The 12851-nt window shown below is 44.6% G+C and overlaps 1 protein-coding gene across 1 annotated transcript in view; it reads left to right on the top strand.

Moving 5' to 3' along the window:
- LOC147665210 (spermatogenesis-associated protein 1-like) overlaps positions 1-12851 on the top strand; it is a 349586-nt gene that overhangs the window by 182558 nt on the left and 154177 nt on the right. The gene's annotated exons all lie outside the window — the stretch shown is intronic.

The following is a 12851-nucleotide window of genomic DNA, read 5'->3' as shown; positions in this document are numbered from 1 at the left end:
AGAAAAGGAGATCTGGTTCATTAGAGTCGAGATAATAAAATAGCTCGTATTGATGGTTTACAGCAGACCTAGTGTTTAGGAGGGTAACCGTGGTAGAAAACAACTGGGCAGAGGGAGCTGGGAGTGAAGGGAGAACAGAGGAAGGTGTGGGGGCTGGTGAGGCAAGATGAGATACTAACCCAGGGGGGGAAGATGGTGGGGGACTGTATAGGCCAAGGTGTTGTAAATAGGTAGTGATAGAGGGGTTAATACTGCCGGGGGCCCAATAGAGGCATAACTGAGACGGAGAATAGGAAATAAAACCAACAGCGGCTCGTGCCCCTAGCCCCGACCGGCCGCCGACGGGCGCAGACGGGCTTAACTCAGGCGCAACTCCGGCGCGCCTCCGTCGCGCCCGCTGCGCTGCCTCATGTTGCCTGTTTAAATAGGGGCGGAGCGGCGGGGGAGTGGCAGGGCTGTGGTGGAGAGCTAAGCCCAAGCCAAGATGGCGCCCGCTGCCGCTGGGAGCCCGCGAAAGACACGATCAGCCCCAGCCGGCAGCTCACCCCTAAAAGCCCAAGTATGTCAGTACCTGCATAAGTTTAAAGGTGAGTTAATAACAATTTAAAAAACAATCTCAGCCAGAGTATCGCCTCCGCTCGCAATTAGCGGGGCGGAAGATGAGGGAAGCAGCAACTCGCCAAGTAACCGACCAATCAACCCACTGCCACCGGGCCACTGGTCAGACACGAGGGGAGAACGGAAACGCGCCGCTAAATAGGGGCGGAGCAGCGGGGGAGTGGCAGGGCTGTGGTGGAGAGCTAAGCCCAAGCCAAGATGGCGCCCGCTGCGGCTGGGAGCCCGCGAAAGACACGATCAGCCCCAGCCGGCAGCTCACCCCTAAAAGCCCAAGGATGTCAGTACCTGCATAAGTTTAAAGGTGAGTTAATAACAATTTAAAAAACAATCTCAGCCAGAGTATCGCCTCCGCTCGCATTCAGCGGGGCGGAAGATGAGGGAAGCAGCAACTCACCAAGTAACCGACCAATCAACCCACTGCCACCGGGCCACTGGTCAGACACGAGGGGAGAACGGAAACGCGCCGCTAAATAGGGGTGGAGCGGCGGGGGAGTGGCAGGGCTGTGGTGGAGAGCTAAGCCCAAGCCAAGATGGCGCCCGCTGCCGCTGGGAGCCCGCGAAAGACACGATCAGCCCCAGCCGGCAGCTCACCCCTAAAAGCCCAAGGATGTCAGTACCTGCATAAGTTTAAAGGTGAGTTAATAACAATTTAAAAAACAATCTCAGCCAGAGTATCGCTTCCGCTCGCAATCAGCGGGGCGGAAGATGAGGGAAGCAGCAACTCGCCAAGTAACCGACCAATCAACCCACTGCCACCGGGCCACTGGTCAGACACGAGGGGAGAACGGAAACGCGCCGCTAAATAGGGGCGGAGCGGCGGGGCAGTGGCAGGGCTGTGGTGGAGAGCTAAGCCCAAGCCAAGATGGCGCCCGCTGCCGCTGGGAGCCCGTGAAAGATACGATCAGCCCCAGCCGGCAGCTCACCCCTAAAAGCCCAAGGATGTCAGTACCTGCATAAGTTTAAAGGTGAGTTAATAACAATTTAAAAAACAATCTCAACCAGAGTATCGCCTCCGCTCGCAATCAGCGGGGCGGAAGATGAGGGAAGCAGCAACTCGCCAAGTAACCGACCAATCAACCCACTGCCACCGGGCCACTGGTCACTGGTCAATTGTAATTGTGTTTTTAATAATTATTAATGGATATTCGTAAATGATGTAGAGTTATTAAAAAATTAAATTATTTATTATTTTAAATACATATTTTTTTATAAGTATGTTATATTTAAATTCTACGCTATCCAATGTTTTCCCTACTGTTTCACTCTCTGGAGTTGGAATAGTGATTTTTACCGCGACGCTATCCAGCGCTTTCCCTACTGTTGCACTCTGTGGAGTTGGAATACTATTTCTAACCCCTACGATATGCAATGCTTTCCCTACTGTAGCACCCTTTGGAGTTGGAATAGTAATTTTTACCCCTACGCTATCCAACATTTTATCTACTGTTGCACCCTCTAGAGTTGGGATAGTTTTTTTTACCCCTACGCTATTCAACACTTTCCCTACTATTGCCCCCTCAGGAGATGGAATAGTAATTTTTACCCCTACGTTATCCAAAGCTTTCCCTACTGTAGCGCCCTCTGGAATTGGAATGTTATTTTTTACCCCTACGCTATCCAACGCTTTCCCTACTTTAGCACCCTCTGGAGTTGGAATATTAATTGTTACCCTTACTCTATCCAACGCTTCCCCTACTGTAGCACCCTCTGGAGTTGCAATAGAAATTTTTACCCCTACGCTATCCAACGCTTTCCCTACTGTTGCTTCTTCTGGAGTTGGAATAGTAATTTTTACCCCTACGCTATCCAACGCTTTCCCTACTGTAGCGCCCTCTGGAGTTGGAATATTAATTTTTACCCCTATGCTATCCAACGCTTTCCCTTCTGTTGCCTCCTCTGGAGTTGGAATAGTAATTTTTACCCCTACGCTATCCAACGCTTTCCCTACTGTTTCCCCCTCTGGAGTTGGAATAGTAATTTTTACCCCTACACTATCCAAAGCTTTCCCTACTGTAGCGCCCTCTGGAGTTGGAATATTAATTGTTTCCCGTACGCTATCCAACGCTTCCCCTACTGTAGCACCCTCTGGAGTTGGAATAGTAATTTTTACCGCTACGCTATCCATCACTTTCCCTACTGTTGACCCCTCTGGAGTTGGAATAGTCATTTTTATCCCTACGCTATCCAACGCTTTCCCCGCTGTTGCATTTTCTGAAGTTGGAATAGTAATTTTTACCCCTACGCTACCCAACGTTTTCCCTACTGTTCACCCTCTGGAGTTGGATTAGTAATTTTTACCCTACGCTATCCAACACTTTCCCTACTGTAGCGCCCTCTGGAGTTGGAATATTAATTTTTACCCCTACGCTATCCAACGCTTTCCCTACTGTAGCACCCTCTGGAGTTGGAATAGTAATTTTTATCCCTACGCTATCCAACGCTTTCCCCACTGTTGCACCCTCTAGAGTTGGGATAGTTTTTTTTACCCCTACGCTATTCAACACTTTCCCTGCTATTGCCCCCTCAGGAGTTGGAATAGTAATTTTTACCCCTACGTTATCCAAAGCTTTCCCTACTGTAGCGCCCTCTGGAATTGGAATATTATTTTTTACCCCTACGCTATCCAACGCTTTCCCTACTGTAGCACCCTTTGGAGTTGGAATAGTAATTTTTACCCCTACGCTATCCAACATTTTCCCTACTGTTGCACCCTCTAGAGTTGGGATAGTTTTTTTTACCCCTACGCTATTCAACACTTTCCCTACTATTGCCCCCTCAGGAGTTGGAATAGTAATTTTTACCCCTACGTTATCCAAAGCTTTCCCTACTGTAGCGCCCTCTGGAATTGGAATATTATTTTTTACCCCTACGCTATCCAACGCTTTCCCTACTTTAGCACCCTCTGGAGTTGGAATATTAATTGTTACCCTTACTCTATCCAACGCTTCCCCTACTGTAGCACCCTCTGGAGTTGCAATAGAAATTTTTACCCCTACGCTATCCAACGCTTTCCCTACTGTTGCTTCTTCTGGAGTTGGAATAGTAATTTTTACCCCTACGCTATCCAACGCTTTCCCTACTGTAGCGCCCTCTGGAGTTGGAATATTAATTTTTACCCCTATGCTATCCAACGCTTTCCCTACTGTTGCACCCTCTGGAGTTGGAATAGTAATTTCTACCTCTACGCTATCCAACGCTTTCCCTACTGTTGCCTCCTTTGGAGTTGGAATAGTAATTTTTACCCCTACGCTATCCAACGCTTTCCCTACTGTTTCCCCCTCTGGAGTTGGAATAGTAATTTTTACCCCTACGCTATCCAAAGCTTTCCCTACTGTAGCGCCCTCTGGAGTTGGAATATTAATTGTTTCCCGTACGCTATCCAACGCTTCCCCTACTGTAGCACCCTCTGGAGTTGGAATAGTAATTTTTACCGCTACGCTATCCATCACTTTCCCTACTGTTGACCCCTCTGGAGTTGGAATAGCCATTTTTATCCCTACGCTATCCAACGCTTTCCCCGCTGTTGCATTTTCTGAAGTTGGAATAGTAATTTTTACCCCTACGCTACCCAACGTTTTCCCTACTGTTCACCCTCTGGAGTTGGATTAGTAATTTTTACCCTACGCTATCCAACACTTTCCCTACTGTAGCGCCCTCTGGAGTTGGAATATTAATTTTTACCCCTACGCTATCCAACGCTTTCCCTACTGTAGCACCCTCTGGAGTTGGAATAGTAATTTTTATCCCTACGCTATCCAACGCTTTCCCCACTGTTGCATTTTCTGAAGTTGGAATAGTAATTTTAAGTGTTACGCTATCTAATGTTATCATTACTGTAGTTTTTTTGGGACTTTGAATAGTAGTTTTATTTATTTAGCTATTTAATATTTTTAATATTATTGTGGGTAATGTAGTATATTAATATTTTGTAAAAATATTGAAAGTATATATATTTTTTTAATTTATTATATTAATTAAATATAACTATTAACTTTGTATTTATGTTATTGTTTGATTTGTGTAGATGTATGTGTAATTTATATTCGTTTTTAATAATTTATAAGTTATTACAATAATTATTAAAACATATTAGGTAAGTACATGTTATATTTTTTATGTATATATTAATGTTATATTATTGTATGTGTATTATTTATTAATTTTAAACATTATTAACTCTGTTTATTTGGTTTATAAGTATTATTTACTTTATTTTACACTTTTGTTTATTTAAAAAAAAACAATATTTTTAATTACGATATTTTTAACTTCGATATTTTTATTTTGATATTTTTGTACTTGTCATGTTGTAGATAGGCTGTCGATATTCTTGCTTCCGATATTCCAACGTTGATTTTTGTGTAGGTCGATATTTTTTCCGTCGATGTTGTGTCAGTGATCCATGCCATCTCAATGCACCAAAAATAAAATCCCAATTGACCCTATCAAATTCTTTCTCATCATCCAATGTAATGGCAGCCACTGGTGAATCCTTCTTGGAAGCAAAATGAATAATATTAAGGAAAGGTCTCGAATTGTCAGTAATTGATCTACCTTTGACACACCCTGATTGTTAAATATTGATGAGGTCAGGGATAACTTTGTTGATGCGGAGGGCAAGTATTTTAGCGTGTCTGTGTTAATAAGGGAAATGGGCCTATAATTTTTACAAAGGGGGGGATCTTTGTCTTTTTTAGGGATCAAACAAAACATTGCCTGAGTGAAATACAGAGGAGGGGTTCAGGCAAGGGCCACGTAGGGTCTGCGTAAAATAAAATCTTGCAGACTGATAAAGTAGAAGCACACTATTGCGCCATATTTTATAGTACAATCATTGGCATATAGTGTGTACAGTGTTGAAGGCATTTCGATCCCCGTTTAAGAATAAAGGGATCATCTTCAGAACATTTAATTCATGCCTGTATAAAATTGCATTATTGACCACGGCTTGAAGGAGTATGGCAGGAGCCGTGGTCTCTCGGTGAAGCTACGAGGGTGATAGTACACCCAGTGACTATATTCGCATACGGTACGAGCTGGGGTTCCAATATTGAACTCTCCAGCTAGGATAAGGAAAGGATACAAACTCTAAAGAATGAAGCGAGTGATGCTTACTGGTAGAGCGGCGGCAATTCCCGATCGTGTACTTCGATAGTTTGGAGCCGTAAATGGGGTTCCGTGCAGACAGTTGAGGCAATACTCAGGGTGGGGAATCTGTGACAGTGAGGATTGCACAACGCAGCAGTAAATCATGTTGTCAAAGAGTAAAGGCCAAGGTCACAGCGAGTATCCACAAGTTTAGAGAACGTCAACAAACCACTAGCAGAATTTATAATAAAGATGTAGTGTAGCTTCAGTTCTTCAGTAGAGAGAAAAAGAGAATAATATAAAGTGCCTCACAACAGTCCAATGAATAGGAGATAATTAGACATCCTAACAGGTGTGAGGCAACAACATGGCTAGATGAGGAGCCAGTAGCAAGTAAAGACAGATGTTTATAAACAGTACTCCACAAGGCCAAAAATGATTCTCCTTTGTTCAGGATCCAAACCACACAAAATGGCTGCCGCATATGATATAGACTCTGAGGAGAAATAATTCCAACGTAGAAAAGATGAAAGAAGTTCCACAGCAACTCACAATAGACCCCAAGGTTGTCAACAGAGGGAGCAAAGTGACTGCAATGGTACTGCAGCGAAAGAGGAGACATGGAAGCGCATAACTCAGCAAAGCAAAGGTAGTGTAAAGCTATGCAGCAGTTAATGGTTAGACAATCCAGAAGATAGACGGCATGCTCAAAAGTCTTCTGTCATTATTTATTAAGCGCATAATTTAATGGAAGGCATTGGGCAAAAAAGTTCAAAAATATGCGCGTTGAAGCTTTGTTGAAGTGGACAAAAAGATGAAAAGATTTTCCATCATCAAAAATGCACAAGATGGCAGCCATATAAATCGGGCTCAGCGAGGTGAGGCTAACAGAGGAAAAAAGGCACCCAAGAAGACCATAAACTGGTCCGAAAACTTGCCTCAGCGCGCCATGTGTCTTCTGGAGCAAGGAGCCATGTAGAAGAAACTGAACCGCATACTGGAAAGGAACTCTTCAATTCAGAGCCGATCTCGGTGCCGCGGCGCACCTCACGAAGCGGCCATCTTGAAGCGCCACTGCCGCGCGCCTCTTTTAAGAAGCATTTTAAAGATGTTTAGTTGGGTGTACAGTACCTATTGGAAGGCTGTGCATCAACCGCATGCGTAGCCGCAAGCAAAGTATAATTTACTTGTGTTTTGCTTTTTCTATGTTAGTCCTGATGATATACTATTTATATATACTTGGGGTGATGCAATGCATACCTGCATTAAGAAATCCATTCACATAATCTGAACTAAGCCAGTCATCTTCACAGACATCGATGAATATGGAAAGGGCACTGAGAGCTATGTGAGTCACCTAAAATGCTGAATCCCAGTGCAGTCAACCGGTATAGTGGGGCGTGCCAGACAAAGCTTGTGTTAAAGGTTAAGCTTGTGCATTATCATATTATCTTAATTTCCTTTTATCTACATTGTTTATGCTACTTTTTCTTTGCCTCTATTTTGGTACTTTAATAGTATATGGCTGAAACAAATGAGGCTTAAATATAATGGTGCTTTTATGATGATTTCATTAAAGGAGCCATCCAGTGTAGGGACAAAAGGTTATCTTTACCCAGCCATGCATCTCTAACAATCACAGTTTGTGACATCATTCACTGGATGGACCTTTTAAGGCAGTCACATTCACTTTTTAGTAGTCACAAGTTTCATCTTAATGTCCCTAAAATTCATGCTCACGTACTTTATACCAAAGAAATTCAACATCTTTGTTTAATACATGTCTCATTCTCATACTGTTTTCTGCAAAACCTTGTATAAAATTGGAATAATATTCAGCCATTCATAGGAACCGCAACAACTCTTCCTTGCTCTTAGAAGTATTTGAATAGTGTTCACCAGACTGCCTTTCGGTCTAATATATCATCTGCTGATACTTCGTAGGCTAAAATAGTCAATCGAGGTTACCTGAATTTACATTTTCTCACTCTTTATTGTCAAAATATTTCAGCTTCTTGCAGGAGCGGCTCATATCAGGGAAAATAGGAGGGGCTGGGGACGGGGTACGACGGAGACAAACAGAAAAAGGATCAAACAAAACTTACCTGCTGCCCTCCAGCATCGAGTTGCACACTTGTGCTACTCCTTACTACAGGCAGTCACAGACTCCCAGCCGGCCCTGCGACCTGTCCTGAAGCTGCTCTCATGTGAGAGCAGCTTCAGGATTGGCCTGAGCGACAAGGATATTCGCTACAGGACAGACTGGGTGTCTGTGCCTGCTCTCTCTCCAACCCAGCAATGAAGCTCGGTTAGAGAGAGTTTCACTGTGCATGCGGGTTTGGCCCATCTGGGACAGCTGGCCAAACTCACATGCCCAGTGAAGGTAGTTTCCAGCACTCTACGCCCAGCCTATCACCACCCTGGCCCGACCCTAAGCCTCGGAACAAGGAAAAATAAAACTGTGATAGAACAGGTTTGAAACCCGTTTTGTTGTTGTTATATTTTTCAAATTTTTTAAATGCTGGCAGATCAGGGCGATGCTCCTCCGCTATATTGGAGGATCTCCTGCTGGCTTCTTGAGTACATCCGTCACCCGTTTGTTTGATGGAGGAGTTTTATATAGGGCAAACATGACCTGGAAGGGTGTAAGAGCACTGTATATAAAAGCAAACAAGTCATACATGAATGGGAAAAATGTGAGCTGTAAAACAATCAAATAATCAAACATAAAAGGGAACAATGCGAGCAAGATTGAATGGCAAGAAAACAGAGTTATATAATAAGCTGACCAGCTGGTTCAGGCTCCAGAGGTGTTCACATGGACTAGTCACGCTGAAGTAAGTTCAAAGCAGCTATTGATGGGATCTGATCAACAGAAGCATTTTTACTTATTTTTTTAAGGAAATAGTTGAGGTGTTTGATCTGATTTCAGGTGGTAGTGCATTCCATATTCTTGGGGCTGGACTGGAGAAGGGGCAATTGTAAGTTTTCTTTTCATTTAATTTTTTAGTTTTCAACAGTAGGAAGTTAGGGCCATATGTAGGTAGCTAAATACCGGTCAGTAACGGCCAAAATTCGGTAAAATAGCCATTACCGACCGGTATTTAGGCCTTCAAGACGTAGGAGACCAAAAATAAGGATTCAGTAAATATGAATCGGTAAATACTGATTCATATTTACAGAACCACAAATACCGAATCGGTAATTACCCAATACTTATTTACCGATTCGCCAAATAAGAAACAGAAAAGATGAGATTTGAGATGTAGGTAACTTCTAAAATACAGAATTGCATGAAATTTGGTATTTAAGTGTCGGTAATTACCATGGATTGAAAACAGGTGGTAACCAGGTGCAGGCCATAAAATAGTCCCCAAAATGCAACAGGGTGACCAGAATGACGGCATTCTATTTGATAGCAAGGCGGCTACGGCTACGGGCAGCAGGAGAGAGGATCTGGAGACCGGAGGAGCAAGTCTACAGACAGCGGATCACACTCTTTCAAATTACTGAGGCAGAGATCCATGAAAAGTACAGGCTACACCCGCACACCATCCTGGACTTGATAAGGGACCTGCACCCACTCCTGGGGCACCCAACAACAAGGGCGTACGCCATACCACCACATGTGCAGGAGCTCTGTAGCCTCACCTGCTTGCATCTGGCAGTTACCAGGAGGTGATAGCTGTGGTAGGTGGGGTGTCCCAGAGCTGCCTGTCCCGTTTCTTCAGGAAGTTCCTGGAGGCCATGATGCACAGAATGCATCATTACATCAGCTTCCCTGACACACATGCGGAACTGTTGAAGACCAAGACTGACTTCTACCAAATGGCAAACTTCCCACATGTGATCGGCTGCATTGTAGGCACACACATCGAATCTGCCCCCCTGCAGCCACAGAATACGTTTACAGGAACAGAAATTCCACCCACTCAATAAATGTGCAGGTAATCTGTGATGCCAACAGCATAATCACAGACATTGTGGCCAAATTCCCCGGAAGCACCCACGACTCCTACATCTTTCAAAACAGTGGGATCTACACACGCCTGACAGCGGGGGAATTCGGAGAAGGTTAACTACTACGTAAAACACTGTGACACACCCTGATAGATATTGCAGATGTAGGTTCTGTTGCGCATGTGATAATCAGCCTGATTCATGAAGCTAAATTGAGCTCGCAATAGCTGCGAAAATGCTATTGCGAGCGCAATTCCCATAATCGGAATTCACCATGAAAAAAGTGAATTCGCAAACACAGAATTGAGAAATCGCTAAAATATTCGCAGAATCCCGGCAGTAGACTATTTGCGATCCAGAAATAGCAAGAAATCACGGATTCTGCGAAAATAATATCGTTTTCCCAAATTCCTCGCAATCGGGATTCATGAAAAATCGCAATTTGCGAAAAAACCCAAAAGGTGGTAACCATCAAATCCATAGTAAAATTTTTTTTGAAAAACCGTTGGCCTATCAGCAACTGGTGCTGGCCTGACCAAACACACTTAAGGAGAAGCAGCATCAGCATAAGGAGCGTCACAATGCCAGGAATGTACATGGTGGTCAGGCGGCGAAGGTTACAGCGAGCAGCACGGAGGAGACGCAGAATCCAGGCCAGGATCTTCTGCCAGCGGGTCACCCTGCTGGGCCAAACCAGAGAGCAAATTTACGCAAAGTACCGCCTGAATGGGGCAATAATCATCAAGCTAATTCAGGACCTTGACCCCCTGATGCAGCACCCAACAAGGCGGACCAATGCCGTGCCAACACATGTCCAGGTATTGTGTAGCCTGCACCTCCTGGCCTCCGGGAGCTTCCAGGGGATAGTTGCGGCTGCTGGGGGGATATCCCAGCCCACCATGTCCAGCTGCCTAGGGAGTTTCCTTGACGCAATGCTGACCCAGCTACACCACCACATCAAATTTCCAACAAGCCAACAGGAATTGGATGAGACCAAGCTTCAATTCTACAATGTTGCGCATTTCCCACACGTGATAGGATGCATTGACTGTACCCACATCCACATCTGCCCACCAGCTGCAACGGAGTACATGTACCGCAATCGCAAGTCCTACCACTCCCTCAACATCCAGATGGTCTGCAATGCAAAGACATACATCACGGACATAGTGGCACAGTACCCGGGGAGTACACATGACTCATTCATATTCCGGCACAGCGGCCTCCACACACGACTGGCCAGGGGAGACTTCGGGGAAGGACACCTACTTGGTAAGTACACTTTGCCCACAATGTCACACTTCGATGAAGTAGCTGCGCTGCACAGGCACTCACCCTCTGCTCCTCTCATTCAGGTGACAGTGGCTACGCCCTGCGTGAATACCTCCTCACCCCATACCTCAACCCTGCTACACCACAGCAACGGCGTTACAACGTAGCACACATACGCACAAGGAATTGCATTGAGAGAACTTTTGGGCTACTGAAGAGCAGATTCCGCATACTTCACAAGACAGGTGGGGCCATGTACTACAGTCCTGAAGTTTGCTGCCGCATTGTGGCTGTGTGTGCTATACCACACAACATTGCTACCAAGCGCCGGATACCTGTCGACATCTCTGGCAGTGAATCGGAAGGGCGTTGCTCCTTTTCCAATAGTTTCTTTTCCATGTCAGCATGGGGTGGTTGTGTTTTCGAACTGCAATACATCAGGAGTTGTCTACATGATTACATGTGTGTGCAATTTGCATTATATTGGAATGACAACCAGAAAGGTCAACACCAGAATGGTTGAACATCGCAGTAACTTTAGGTGCAAACATTCGAACACCAAAATGACAACACACTTTTTGGAAAAAGCACACACACCCAACGATATGCGCTGGGTGGTGCTGGAAACACAACCACCCCATGCTGACATGGAAAAGAAACTATTGGAAAAGGAGCAACGCTGGGTGTTTAAGCTTCGCTCCCATATCGTGGGATTGAATGATGACATTCCCTGGGGACAGTTTACATAAGAAATATATGTAAACATTATAATACCAGACCCAGCAGATGTGGAATTCACGAAGTCTCATGTATATAGTATCAACCACCTTTGGGCGATAACTGCACAATCAATGAATAAATGATCCACCACTGAAAGTTAAGATCCCTCTAAAATACTGTTTTTTTCCAGCTAAAACTGACCATAAGACGTTGGTGACACTCCATACCTTTAGGAAGGGTGGCGTTAACGAACCGGAATAATCAGTTCAATTTATGAACTTTATTTCCATCTTTTTAAGATCGGCGGTTCAAAACCCTGATAATATAGCAAGCACTTTGTAGATCACCATAAATTAATTTAGAAGTGTCAAACTGCTGTAACAGTCGTGTTGGACACCTAATCTCGACTATTTACGAAGACCGACACTCCTAAGATGGCCGCCACGCAGACGGGCGGAGAAATACACGCTCTAGCTTACGCAAAGGGCGTTTCCCTCGACAGCGTGGGGCTACCGCGACTGCCTTCAGCATTTAAACTACTCGGAACCTCCAGTCCGATAACATCCGGACCGGAGGGAGAAACAGTAGGTGCCTGAAAACAGGAGGTAACCGGAGCACAAGTAAGTAGAATAGAGCGCGAAGGAATGCCGTTTTCAAAACGGAGACACTGCCTAAGGAGCGAACAGTACTGGGGAACTTAACAACTCCATTTCTCTCTCATTAGAGTTGCGAGGATACCGATACCCCTCCGACTCCATGGGGCCCAGTTAGGTCTCAAAAGAAAGTATGTATGAGTGTGTATGATTGTTGAATGTATGGGTGTGACACTATGATAGGTGTTATGTTAAAAACCACGTTCGAAAATGCACGAAATCCATCACGTTTTTTGTGCATGAAAACACGGCCAATGAGTTCGCGTTCAAAATTCACAGAATACATCACTTCTGGAAAAAACTGTGTGTGATAACTAATGGGGCCAACCACCCCTTGAATTTTAAAGTTGTTTTCTATCTTTCAGGAACCACGTGTTTTTGGGAACAAAATACGTAGGTATAAATGCATGCACTTAACAGAGTTTGCTGCAGTTTAAAACCTTTTTACAAATATCTCATTGATAGAGTAAGGAGTGGCGAACACAGGGCTGGTCCCTGTGTAGTCCCGAAGAAGTGCTTGGGGTATGCACGAAACATGGC

This window comes from Lissotriton vulgaris, unplaced genomic scaffold, assembly GCF_964263255.1.
Source record: "Lissotriton vulgaris unplaced genomic scaffold, aLisVul1.2 SCAFFOLD_423, whole genome shotgun sequence".
Taxonomy (NCBI): domain Eukaryota; kingdom Metazoa; phylum Chordata; class Amphibia; order Caudata; family Salamandridae; genus Lissotriton; species Lissotriton vulgaris.
This window is presented reverse-complemented; position numbering and strand designations above follow the sequence as displayed.